The following is a 10798-nucleotide window of genomic DNA, read 5'->3' as shown; positions in this document are numbered from 1 at the left end:
TCCGCAATGCAACTTGGCTAGTGTGAGGATTAATATGTACTTCTTACAGCTAGCTTGCTAAGAACATTATTCAGTCATGTGATGACAAAAGTGGAGCTGCACTTAATAGCAGGAACAGCTGTACAACATCAGTAACCTGATGAACCACTGTTATTAGTAGTAGTGATATTTCTGCATGGCAAATCATTTACTTATAGATGTAATAGTGTAATAGAAAAACAACAGACCCAACTGTCATGACATGCATGCTGCTTGTTCTGAGTAATTGATACATTCATTGAAAGGAGTGTTTTCAAAATAATAGCAGATTAATTAATAAGATAATTCATTCATTCTGTGAAAAAACAGGTTAAAAACATTAATTGTCCTTTATTAAGGAAGAAGGGAAGCAAATGTTTCACATATTGTTATAAAATATATTTCCTTCTGAATTGCTAGGTAAAATGGGCCGTTCCAAACATTGGGTCTCATTCATGAAACGTTAGTAAGTCTATGTGCAGATTTCCACATAAACGTCCACGCTACTAAAAACCTACTCCGGATTCATGAACGCCGCGGGAAACCCAGATCTGATCGTAAACACATGTGTATGATCATGAATGCCAATCCATCGTAAAGTGAAAGCGCGCTCCCGGTAATCAGCAATTAGCATAAATCCCCGCCCCTGAATAGACAATGATTGCCATATAAGGAGGTGTAGACGCATCCAGTCGACCTGTCAGTCATCATGGCGCAAACAAGGAAAGAGAGAGAGAAAAAAAAAAAAAAAAAATATATATATATATATATATATAAAATCTGAGATCGAAATCTTCTTGGGTGAAATATATTTTATTGGGTAAAAAATATTTTATTTTCTTCTATCAGTAGTGGTGTTGTGACAGGGACAGGCAAAGCGAAGGCCTGGAAGGAGGTGACAGATGCTGTTAATGTTGCCTCTGTAGACAATAGAACCATATCCAAGGTTACACGTAAATGGTTTGACATGAAACTGGAGGCAAAGAAACGCATGCATCAGCCACAGGAGGAGGAGGCTCACAGGCACAAATATCACCTGCTGACGAGCGCATCGCTGGCATTATTGGGGAGACCTCTCTGTCAGGAATTATACCTGACGGAGACACCGACATGCATCCACTGGAGACAACATCAAACCCAGATGGTAAGGTGATAATTGTTGTATCATAATACATTCTGAAAACCATTACTGAGAGCTTGGTGGTTAGTATAGTTTAACCTAGGTCGTACAGTCCCACCAAACAAACAGAACATTTGTGGGGGTTTCTCTTCGGATTGAAGTGGAAACGGGAAACCAGTAATGTTATATTGTGCGATATGGTGCGTAATGGATATCAGTGTCGGAATGTAGAGCGATTTAACATTCAGTTAAATAAAACTGCAGTTTTGTATGCATCGTCTTCAAATTATTTGAATCTTAATAGCCTAAAGCTCTGTTTTATACTGTACAGCTCCAAACAACTCTTCAAGGGTTCTGAATTTCTGTATGTTTACACTAGGACTCGGAACTGTACTGTCCTCTCGGGTCCACTTTTGCACGTGTTCTTGTGTTTGATTTGCACTTTGTTGTACGTCGCTCTGGATAAGAGCGTCTGCTAAATGCCACGTAATGTAACGTAATGTAAAAATAAGTCTGCAGCCAACGTAAATAAAACATTTTTCAAATAAGATTTATTTAATGTTTCTTTCAAATGAAAAAAGAGCCACGCATAAAACGAAAAAAACAAACGTTGTCTCATATTTCTAGCTGGCGAGTGCTCCTCCCATGATGTGGCTCCACCACCTGCTGCCACCGCTGCTGCTCCTGCTGCACCCAGGTACCGAGGCCGAAGAGGTGATCCGGCTGTCCTTACGGATGAGGTCCTGAGGAATCAAGAAAGTCTACTTACAGCAGTCAACCAAATCAACACGTCCCTCCAAGAAATTAACACCAGCTTGAAAGAAATCTGCAAGGCACTTTTGCGTCCTCAACAATAAAGTGTTATGTTGTCAGTATTGTGTGATGTCTGTGTTTATCCTGGGAAAACACGTATTTACTACAAGATAATCAAGCTACTCTCTTTTACTCTGATAATTAAATATAGCCTATTTGTATACATTTTAAAGAGCATGACCTGAAAATGAACTGAGGTAGCCTACTGAAACAGGATGTTGTATGTAAATATAAAACAAAATACAAATGAAACTAACTTTTTGCAAAGCTTGTCGGCCGAAAATGTGCACAGCTTATTCAGTCTTAGCAACACTTACCTTAAAATTGCTCTACAAGTCGCTGGCGTGTCTGTATAGCAGCTGCATTTCGAGGCCCAAGAGCTGGTTCCGGAGGCAGTCGTTCCTCTGTATTGGGGACTTCAGGCAGGGGAAGGCCCTGTTTAATGGCCACATTGTGCAGGACACAGCAGGCTAATATTATTTTGCACACCTTCACGGGTGCATAAAGAAGGGTACCACCTTTATTGTCCAGGCAGATCCATCTTGCCTTCAAGACCCCGTTTGTGCGCTCCACAACGGCCTGAGTAGCAGCGTGTGCCTCACAGATCAGTTGCACATTAACAGAATGAAAGTTTTTCCGGTTTATGTAAGCAAATGCATCACAAAGAATGTGTAATCTATTGAGTTGATTTTCATAGATAATTCACAATCATGAACCTAATCTGGATCTTAAACCTGCTAATTGCCAACTAATTTAACTAAATGTATTATATTTTTAATTGTCATGTTCATATCACGTGTTTCAAAGGCATCTGCGTATTGTTTACATAACAGAGCGCAATATGAATAAAAACGTAAATTTCCAATAGTGACAAGCATTATTTATGTGCATTCTTGAATTTACACAAGCACTACGCGTGGTCAGCAGCAGGTGTAGATTTTGTTAGTAGCTACGAAAAGATCGGAGCTACTAAAATATTGATGAATGCCAAAAACCCGTAAATTTCCCTCTACTCGCATTTTACACACAAATTCGTTCAGCTCACGTTTCATGAATGAGACCCATTGTGTGGAGGAACAAAATAATTTGCTTAATAATTTAATAACTTCTACAATTACCTGTAAGTGCTGTTACAGTCAGGAGATGTTTGATCAAAGCTAAGCTATCAGCAAGAAGCCCCCCTAAAGCACCATTGTTGAAAAAATGGCATGTGCAGAATCGGTTAAAATTAATAAAGGAACGCATCACAATTGGCCCAAAGAGAAATAGCGTAACATTCTGTGGACTGATGAGAGTAAAATTGTTCTTTTCGGGTCTAGTGGATGTCGACAGTACATCATACGACCTCCGGGTACTGAATTCAAGCGACAGTACACTGTGAAGACAGTGAAGCATGGTGGTGTAAAACTTGTGGTATGGGGATGTTTTTCATACTACAGTGTTGGGTTCATATACCAGAGATCATGGATCAGTTTGAATACATCAAAATACTTGAAGAGATTATGTTGCCATATGCCGAAGAAGAAATGCCCCTGAAATGGGTGTTTCAACAAGTCAACGACCCCAAACACACGAGTAAGCGAGGAACATCTTGTTTCCAGACAAAAGGATTGAGGTAATGGAGTGGCCAGCTAAATCCCCGACCTCAACCGCATTGAGAACTTGTGGGGTGACATTGAAAATGCAGTTTCTGAAGCAAAACCCAAAAATTCACAGGAACTGTGGAATGTAGTCTGTTCATCCTGGGCTGAAATACCCGTTTCTAGGTGCCAGAAGTTGGTTGACTCGATGCAACACAGATGTGCAGCAGTTAACAATGGTAATGCAACTAAATATTAGTTCAATTATTTAAAGTGAAGTTAAATCTTGAAAAAAATCTTCAGTTTATACAGTAATAATGTTCGAGTTTGAAGAGAAAAATGTCGACACTGCCGTTTTTTTTTCTTCTTTGCTTCCTGTAAAAGAATAACAGACTTTATAAAATTTGTTAATGCTTTGATTTGGAATTGAATGTGTAATGTTTCCACTACATTTGAAAAGCTATTAAAAATAGTTGCACTTTATTCACTTTTTTTAACACACTGCTATTTATTTGAACACAACTGTATATTGTTATATAGTTTATAGAACTACTGTGGAAAATCTGTCTCTTAAAAACTGCCAGAGGAAACTATACCACAAAAAGCAAACTGATAACTAATTGTTTAAGCTATTGAATGACAGAATCATTTTCACATCCATTTGAACTCCCTCACCTACTTCCAGAGCGGGATGAGCAGGACCAGAACAATGACAACCTTCTCAAACATCGTGAAAAATACCTTTGACACTATTGTCCTCTGCATGGTAAAGCACCATCCAATGAGCTTCCAGCATTTGATGGAATCTGAGCAGATAATATGTTTCTGTACATGCTGTATGCAGTATGTCAGCAGTCACATGATCAATAAGGAAAGTAAGCCAGTTACAGATGCAGCCATACAGGCCCAGGCCGTAACACCCCCACCATGTTTCACAGATGAGGAGGACAGATCTACGTATGCTTACATAGCGCTCTTCCATGGTCTACCAGGTCATTTGCTATTGCTCACCTCCTCAGTGTGTTTGCTTCATAACTATGTACCAAACAGTTGACTCTGACACACTCCATGTTTTGGCTACTGTTTATAATTTTGATTTACTCCAATTTTACTCATTTAGCCTGCTTTACTGGCATTGCCATTCCACCTCATGTAGAGAGACAACAGCAACATACTAGAATGAACACATTCTAGAAAGAACTCTAGATCTTGCGTTACTTTCTTGTACATTAACTAATGATGTGATGACACACAGCTGGCCAAGAAACAGCTGAACAGTCAATTAAGCTGAAGATTGCAGCAGTACAGGCCTGGCAGAGTACCACCGAGGATGCAACAAAGTATGAAACATGATTAACTTTAGTTACATAACATTAAAGTAACGAAAGAAGATACGGGATCAGGAGCTTGAGTTAATGTTTACATCATCTGATGGGGAAAAAATTTGATCCAAGTGACTTTGACCATGGAATGATTGTTGCTGGCAAACAGGGTGGTTTGAGTATCTCAGAAACTGCTGATCACACTCACACACACACACACACACACACACACACACACACACACACACTAGTCTCTAGAATTAGCAAAGAATGGTGAAAATAAATAAATAAATAATCCAGTGAGCAGAAGTTCTGCTGACAGAAATGCCTTGTTAATGAGAATAGTCAGAGGAGAATGGCCAGACTGGTCAAAGCATACAAGAAGGTGACAGTAACGCAAATAATGACACATTACAACAGTGGTAAGCAGAAGAGCATCACTGAACACACAAGACATCGTAACTCTAAGTGGATAGGCTACAGCAGTAGAAGTCTAAAAAATTAATCTAATAAATATCAGGCACTCAGAACGGGGGATCCAATAGCGAGACCACAAGGTCTTTATTTTCTCACAGTAGGTTGGTACAGCGAGGGTCAATAGCCAGCAAACAGTAATAGCAGGGATAAGGCAGTTCGTAAGCGATAGTCTAGGCAAAGGGTCAGATCCCCAGCAAACAGATGTATTGAGGATAATCCAAAGAATAGTCGCGGCCACAGGCAATGGGTCAAAAACAAACTGGCTAATTAAACAGAAACACAATCAAGAAATGAAAGTCGATAAACAGAAACAGGTCAAACAACTACGGGTCAGAACAAGACAGAAGGAATAAGCTAAACTCGAAACAGGTCAAAAACAGGTATCAATACAAAAATGCTGGAGAGTATGGAATAAAAATATAACAATCTGACAACTAACTGCACAAACAGAGGGTTTTTTATACACAGGTAATGAGAGGGAATGGGAATCAGGTGGGGAAACAATCAGGAAGTGAAACAGGTGAAACAAATGAATGAAGTGACAGGGAGACTACGGTGTGCGCGGAGGTAATAAAAACACGAAAACGCTAACAACATAGGCAGAACACAGAACATGAAAAACACGAAACCTAACAAATAAATACCGAATTAATTGCTAGGTGAGTATAAATAGTAATTCAAAGAGGAGATTGTTCTGGACTACACAGCAATGCCTGGACATTACTCAGGCACTGGGGTAGTTTTGGTTTCAGAACCAGCAGGCTGCACAGTAAAGGGTGTGCCTGTGTGTCCATTCTGTGTTCTGTGTAGAACAGACACTGCACATTGCATTTTCCAGCTCTGTACTAGAGAGAGGTAGGTCCTAAAATGTTTTATAAATGGTAGAGAATGGGAAATCAAAGTAACCTTATACCTGGGAAGGAATAGAGAGAGAAAGAAAGAGAATGGTAGGAAGAGGAAGAGCTAAGATTGAGGAAGGACTACTTGCCAAGTATTATCATTTGCAAACTCCAAACACTGCCCCCTAATTCCTCAAAGCACAGTAAAACAAAAAGGGACCACAGGAAGTTATTGATGAATAAAGCATACTGTATAGGCCCAAGAAACACAGGCAATCTATAGACACCAAACCTCTTTACATGCAAGAATAATAAGAGAGAAAATACCATCAAAAGCATATTCCAGTGCTAGCAAAGGACCACTGCAGTCAATTAGAGCCTTCTGTCTTCACTTCATATCTGCTTCAAAACCAAATTCAAATAAAACTAATGAATGTGCAAAATGTTTTCTTTTTCTTGTTTTTAGAGTAAAATATGCAAAAATAAAGACTTTGCAGAGAGAAGACAGATATTTGCCATTTGAAGATGTTCTAATTAATTAGGAATTATTCAGTTTCATTAATTGCTTTGGTTGAAGTATTTGAACTACTAACTAAAAAGTGGAAACATCCAGCCCTTCAATGAGATGCAACCACTTGAGCTTCTGGACACACTACTAACACAAGGGATACTAAACACACACAGTTGTACTATAAAAAACTAACACACTAACACATTGAAATATGTTACACCACCCATTCCTAAAGCACTGCCCCCCACGCCCATGTCAAAAACATGTCAGCATTCAAAATTCTTCAATATTCCAAAATATACTGGGTAAGGTGGGGGGCAGGGGAGGCAGTCCTGAGGACATTAAGAGGAGAAAGGGCTCGATTAAGAGGAGAAAAGGCAAAGGAGAGAGAATAGACTGGACAACTAAAAACAAACATCAATCAGGAGCCCACACATACATGCACATCAGGTATGTTTGTGTATTTGTGATGCTGGAGCTATGCAGTTCAGTTTTAACATAGGGCCAGTCTGTCAACACTATTTCACGAAATCTCATTGTATGAGTGCACCTACAGTGCTGTTTTAGTGTGAGAGAAGCAGTGGAGCAGTATGTATTCGTACCATCTAGTGGTAAGTAAATATGTTGCGTCACAGTGTCAAGCATGTTTTTATCCCCCCGACCCTTTTGATTATTAGACAGCAGACCAGCACGATGGTACCCAGCGGGAGCAAACACTGGTTCCAGCTAGATTCCAGCTGTCCCAATGGGGATCTGTGGCATAGCCCTGAACTGGATTGAGTCCTACCTTCCTGGGTCACTCCTTCCTGGTTGCCTGGGCTGGTACAGTATCGACACCTCGTCCCCTTGCCACAGGTGTTCTCCAGGGCTCAGTCGTCTGTCTCCTTCTTTTCTCCCTTTACATTAAATCCCTTGGCCCTGTTATTTCTGCTCATGGTTTGTCTTACCACTGCTATGCTGATGACACCCAACTCTTTTTCTCACCATCTGATTCAGGTTTCAGCCCATTTACATTTACATTTTAGTCATTTGGCAGACGCTTTTAATCCAAAGCGATTTACAAGTGCATAGGTTCTTCCACAAGTCAAAGCATCACATCCATAACTAGGAAAATAAACATTTTGGGGTTAAACAAGAGGGATAGGGATATTAGAAAGGTGGATGGGGGGAAATCAGGAGGGAGGACTAAGATAGAGTTTGAAAAGGTGTGTTTTTAGTCTGCGTCAAAATAGGGGGAGGGATTCTGCTGTCCTGACAGTGGTAGGCATGTCAGATGTGTGCGGCAATAGGAAGCCAGTGGAGGCCAATGAGAAGCAGGGTGACATGAGCCGACCTGGGCTGACTGGTGATCAGGCGGGCTGCAGCATTCTGGACCAGCTGGAGGGGCTTGATGGCACACGCTGGGAGACCGGCTAGGAGGGAGTTTCAGTAATCCAGGCGGGAAATGACAAGCGCCTGGACTAGGAGCTGGGTGGCTTTCTCTGTTAGGAGATGACGGATACGGCGTATATTGCAGTGGAGGATACTTGTGGAGCCAGGGTGAGGCAGTTATCAAGAGTCACCCCAAGATTCTTGCCGTACGGGAGGAGGAAACTACAAAGTCCTCAACAGTCAGTGAGAGGTCAGTTGACGGAGAGGACTTAGCAGGGATGTAGAGAAGCTCGGTTTTGGCAAGGTTAAGCTTCAGGTGGTGGGAAGTCATCCACACAGAGATATCAGCCAAGCAGGCAGAGATCTGTGTGGTGACCTGGGTATCGGGGGGGAAGGAAATAAAGAGTTGGGTGTCATCGACGTAAGACTGATAAGAAAAGCCATGGGAAGAGATAACAGAACCAAGAGACATGGTGTATAGCGAGAAGAGGAGAGGACCAAGAACTGAGCCCTGTGGGATTCCAGTTTGTAGGGGGTGAGGGTCAGAGACTGAGCCCCTCCAAGTCACCTGGCAGGAGCAACCAGAGAGGTAGGAGGAAAACCAAGCAAGTGTAGATCCTGTGACACTCATCCCAGACAGCGATGAGAGCAGAATCTCATGGTTGACTGTATCAAAGGCGGCCGACAGGTCGAGGAAGATGAGGACAGAGGAGAGGGATTTGGCTTTAGCTGAGTGGAGTGCCTCAGTGACCGCGAGCAGGGCGGTCTCAGTGGAGTTGCCACTCTTGAAGCCGGACTGGTTGGGGTCATGGAGATTGTGGACAGTTGGGAGCAGACCGCCCATTCCAGAGTCTTGGTGAGAAAGGGAAGAAGAGAGACAGGTCGGTAGCTGTTCAGAGCAGAGGGGTCAAGAGTAGGTTTTTTGAGCAGGGGAGTGACTCTGGCCTTCTTCAGGGAAGAGGGCATGGTGACGGAAACGAGGGAGGTGTTGATTAGAGAGGAGAGAAAAGGGAGAGGGGATGGGATCAAGAGGACAGGTGGTCGGGTGGTGGGATGTAAGGAGTTTCAATGTGTCGGAGTCAGAGAGGGGAGATAAGGAGGCTAGGGAGTTGGGGAAGGTAGGAGGGTCAGCAGGGGAGAGGGTTGGGAGAAGGAATTGCGAATGGCATCAACCTTCTTTTCAAAGAAGGAGACAAAGTCATCAGGTGTGAGTGATGAGGGAGGTGGGGGGGGGGGAAGGGGGGCCAGAAGAGAGGAGACGGTTGAAAACAGTTTGCGGGGATTAGAGGAAGCCGCGTTAATTTTCGAGTGAAAGAAGGAAGATTTAGCTAGAGAGACAGAGGAAGGGAAAGATGATAAGAGGGCATGGAAGGAAGCTATATCACTGGGGAGACAGGACCTTTTCCATTTTCTCTCCACTGGTTCGGACAGCTCGTAGAGCATCAGAAAGCCAAGGACTGGGGGGGAGGCCCAAGCTAATTTGGTGGTGAGGGGACACAGAGAGTCAAAGGAAGATGAGAGGGAGGACATGAGAGTTGTAGCAGCATCATTGGGAGACAGTCGAGAGAAAGACTCCGCGGATGGTAGGGAGGAGAGGATTGTAGATGAGAGGTAGACAGGTGGCGTAGGTTCCGCCAACAGGTGACAGTGGATGGTGGGAGAGATGGATGGGTGTTAGAGGAGAGTGGAAGAGAAAAAGAGATGAAGGAGTGGTCAGAGATATTGAATGGTGTTACCGAGAGGTTGGTTGTTGTGCAGCTCCTTGTGAAGATGAGGTCAAGAAGGTTGCCTGCTTTGTGGGTGGGAGGGAAAAGTGTGAGGGTAAGGTCAAAAGAAGAAAGGAGGAAGAGAAAGGTAGACTGGGTGGACTCTTGAAGTTGAGTTGAGATTGAAGTCACCCAGGAGGATGAGGGGAGTGTCACTGACTGGTGAGGAGCTAAGGAGGATGTCCATCTCATCCAAGAAGCTCCCCAGAGGACCCGGGGGCGATAAACAACAATAATAAAGAGATTGCATGGGAAAGTAACAGAAACCGCATGAAATTCAAAAGAGGAGAAGAAGAACGATGAGGAGAAGACACAAGATCTCCATGAGGATGAGATTAGGAGACCTGTGCCACCTCCTCTGCCAGAGGTTCTGGGTGTGTGGGAAAAAGAGAAGGCAGGGGAAAGGGCAGCCGAGGTGGCCGTGCTCTCTGGTGAGAGCCACGTTTCAGTTAAGGCAAGAAAGTCAAGGTTGAGGTGGGAGGCATAGGCTGACATGAAGTCTGCTTTCTGGATGACGGACTGGCAGTTCCAGAGGCCACCAGCCACACAGAGATCAACACCAGTGGATCTGGGAGGGAAGATGAGGTTTGAGATATTCTGGCCATGTTGGTGGGAAGCAAACCTCCTACCTGACTGGGACCTGGGGAGAGGAGAGAGGACAGGAATGGGAAGGAAACACATGGAGGGAACTAGGGAGGACAGGAGGAATACTACGCAGTGAAATGAGGGCGGGCAGCAAAAACAAAATAAAACATCAGGCTCTCAGACAGCCTCGATGGACACCCGTAGATAGACACCCTCGACTTTGCACACCTGCGACTTCGTACACCGAGGCAAGTAGCCAAGGCTGCCGCAACCAGCTGCCGCTGGTGCGCTACACAACTGCTTAAATAACTAGCTGACGCTGAATCACATCCCTGCTTGCCCGAGTGACATCCAGAGCTGGATGGACAACCATACCCCGGTGAAATAAACACCCAG

The sequence above is a fragment of the Conger conger genome, chromosome 14 (assembly GCF_963514075.1).
Source record: "Conger conger chromosome 14, fConCon1.1, whole genome shotgun sequence".
In the NCBI taxonomy this organism is placed as follows: domain Eukaryota; kingdom Metazoa; phylum Chordata; class Actinopteri; order Anguilliformes; family Congridae; genus Conger; species Conger conger.
Note: the sequence above shows the minus strand (reverse complement) of the source record.